At 41.8% G+C, this 3,380-nt stretch overlaps 1 protein-coding gene across 2 annotated transcripts in view; it reads right to left on the bottom strand.

The window, feature by feature from the left end:
* c12h7orf25 (chromosome 12 C7orf25 homolog) overlaps positions 1-1,109 on the bottom strand; it is a 5,742-nt gene extending 4,633 nt beyond the window's left edge. For both annotated transcript variants that reach the window (XR_003693935.1, XM_028593555.1), the window contains exon 1: positions 920-1,109. The gene's annotated coding sequence lies outside the window, so the exon portion shown is untranslated. The remainder of the gene's footprint in view (positions 1-919) is intronic.
* Positions 1,110-3,380: the final 2,271 nt, after the last annotated feature.

Here is a 3,380-nt window from a genome sequence, read left to right as displayed (position 1 = left end):
GCTAAAAGTCCTGATTATTTACATGGAGTCTGGTGGAGATATGATGGCCCTATACACGCTAAAAGTCCTGATTATTTACATGGAGTCTGGTGGAGATATGATGGCTCTATACACGCTAAAAGTCCTGATTATTTACATGGAGTCTGGTGGAGATATGCTGGCTCTATACAAGCTAAAAGTCCTGATTATTTACATGGAGTCTGGTGGAGATATGCTGGCTCTTTACATGCTAAAAGTCCTGATTATTTACATGGAGTCTGGTGGAGATATGCTGGCTCTATACAAGCTAAAAGTCCTGATTATTTACATGGAGTCTGGTGGAGATATGCTGGCTCTATACACGCTAAAAGTCCTGATTATTTACATGGAGTCTGGTGGAGATATGCTGGCTCTTTACACGCTAAAAGTCCTGATTATTTACATGGAGTCTGGTGGAGTTTGGTGATGGTGATTTCAGGGCTGTTTCATGTTAAACTAAAAGGATCTTACTCTTTAACTAAAAGGTCTATCTCTGTAGGGATCCATCCCATAATGTTGTCAGACACTTAGAATAATAATCTGAGTCTGTCAGCAGCAACAACAGAACTTTTAGTGACTCTAACTGCTGCTGAACATTAGTCCTGTAGGGTTACATTACAGCTGGTTACATCTGGTTTAGTTCTGGACCAGGTTCACAGACTGTTTAACTTAGAGTGATCTGTGTAAAGGACAGAAGAACTCATCTGTTAAAGTAGCAGTTTTTTAGATGGAGTTTGGTCTGTGAACTCGGTGTTTACATGACATCAGCCCGTTAGCCGCTATGCTAACTGTGTGACGTCAGCCGGTTAGCTTAATTTAGCCAGTAAGAAGTTTATCGGGTCGTTATTTCCAGTCTTTTAAAACCAAGATTAAACATTTAAAACATTGGAAGTTGACTTACGGCAGCAGCGACGTTAGAACTTCAATCCTCTTCGGATATCAGAGCCAATATGACGCTAACTGTATCGGAGCTAATATAATGCTAATGCTAATTCTAACTGTCAGGTTCGTCTCCCCCATTGACATACATAAGTAGGAAGTAGGAACAAGGAGATTTCCGGTAGGGTTTTCACAATAAAAGCCTCACCTCCTCACAGAAAACAACCAATCAGAGCAGAGTCAGGTGTTACTATTTAATGTATAACACGAGGATTCTGATTGGTTTAAAGAAAAGCCAATAAACCAGAGCACGTTTTCCTCCCATCCCAGAATGCTGTGTGGACTAGCCAGACCTTCCTCCACAGAGCTGTGGAGGAAGGTCTGGACCTGTTATATTACATCGATATTGTGATATGAGAGTAGGTATCGTCTTAGATTTTGGATATCGTAATAAGAGTCTTCTCCTGGTTGTAAAGGCTGTACTACAGTAAAGTGATGTCATTATCTGACCTCACCAGACTGTAACTCTTCTATTATTCACCTTTACCCTCTTACTCATTATATCCACATTACTGATGATTATTCATCAAAAATCTCATTGTGTAAATATTTTGTGAAAGCACCGATAGTCAACACTACAATATCGCCACAACATCGATATCGAGGTATTTGGTCAATAATATCGTGATATCTGATTTTCTCCATATCGCCCAGCCCCAGAACACATTAAACGTTACATTAACGTTATATTAAACAAAGAAAAACCAGCTGCAGGAGATAATAAATACTGTTTATTGACCAGGTTTACAGATGATTGACTGACAGACAGACAGGCAGACAAAGACAGACAGACAGACAGACAGACAGAGACAGACAGACAGACAGACAGAGACAGGCAGACAGAGAGACAGACAGACAGACAGAGACAGACAGACAGGCAGGCAGGCAGAGAGAGAGAGAGAGAGAGACAGGCAGATGGGTGGATCTAAGGCACAGGAAGCTGTGAGGTCAGAGGTTTTAGAGAACACCTGAGCAGCCGGGACGCTGCCAAAACACACATTAAAAAAACCTAAACAGACTCTGATTCCATCCAATCAGGAGGCAGGAAAATAAAAGGAGGTCAGAGATCACAGCAGCAGGAGGCGGAGTCTTTGAATCAGCTTTTAGCCAGTTTCTTCTTCTTCTGAACCAATCAGCTTTTAGCCTTCTTCTTCTTCTGAACCAGCTCGGCCAGCATCTTATATCGGATCATACACTCCTCCTGGAGCAGAGAGACAGACAGGCAGACAGACAGAGATAGACAGACAGACAGACAGACAGAGATCTATCAGTTACATTTTAATCATTCAACAGTTCCCCAGTCATGTATAAAATAGTAGTGATGTGAGGTCATGACCTAATGCCTTCATGATGTTAGACAGCCAATCAGAAACTGATCACATGACCCTAAAGTTCTCTGACATGAAACCAGATTAATTATGAACAGTGTTGACAGTGAGCCTCCTGGTTGGTCCGAATAACACAAGCTAAGTATTGATAGCAGTAGCTGTACTGATGTACACACAGGTCACACTGTCACTGAGAGTGTGTATCTGTGTGTGTGTGTTCTCTGTGTGTGTATCTCTGTGTGTGTGTTTTAGTGTGTATCAGTGTGTCTCTGTGTGTGTGTGTTAGTGTGTATCAGTGTGTATCTCTGTGTGTGTTAGTGTGTATCAGTGTGTATCTCTGTGTGTGTTAGTGTGTATCTCTGTGTGTCTCTGTGTGTGTATCTCTGTGTGTGTTAGTGTGTATCAGTGTGTATCTGTGTGTGTTAGTGTGTATGTGTGTGTCTCTCTGTGTGTGTTAGTGTGTATCTGTGTGTCTCTGTGTGTGTGTGTCTCTCTGTGTTAGTGTGTATCAGTGTGTATCTCTGTGTGTGTTAGTGTGTCTCTGTGTATCTCTGTGTGTTAGTGTGTATCTCTGTGTATTTAGTGTGTATCTCTGTGTGTGTTAGTGTGTATCAGTGTGTATCTCTGTGTGTGTTTAGTGTGTGTGTCTCTCTGTGTGTGTTAGTGTGTATCAGTGTGTCTCTGTGTGTGTTAGTGTGTGTGTGTATTCTGTGTGTATTAGTCTGTGTGTGTCTTGTGTGTGTAGTGTGTATGTGTGTATCTCTGTGTGTGTTAGTGTGTATCTCTGTGTGTGTTAGTGTGTATGTGTGTCTCTGTGTGTGTTTAGTGTGTATCAGTGTGTCTCTGTGTGTGTTAGTGTGTATCAGTGTGTATCTCTGTGTGTTAGTGTGTATCAGTGTGTATCTGTGTGTCAGTGTGTATCAGTGTGTATCTCTGTGTGTGTTTAGTGTGTATCAGTGTGTCTCTGTGTGTGTTAGTGTGTATCAGTGTGTATCTGTGTGTGTGTGTGTGTGTGTGTGTGTGTGTGTCTCTGTGTGTGTCTCTGTGTGTGTTGTATCTGTGTGTGTGTCTCTGTGTGTGTTTAGTGTGTATCAG

Source organism: Perca flavescens, chromosome 12 (assembly GCF_004354835.1).
Source record: "Perca flavescens isolate YP-PL-M2 chromosome 12, PFLA_1.0, whole genome shotgun sequence".
Classification (NCBI taxonomy): domain Eukaryota; kingdom Metazoa; phylum Chordata; class Actinopteri; order Perciformes; family Percidae; genus Perca; species Perca flavescens.
The sequence above is the reverse complement of the archived record's forward strand: the minus strand, read 5'-3'. Positions and strand labels throughout refer to the sequence as shown.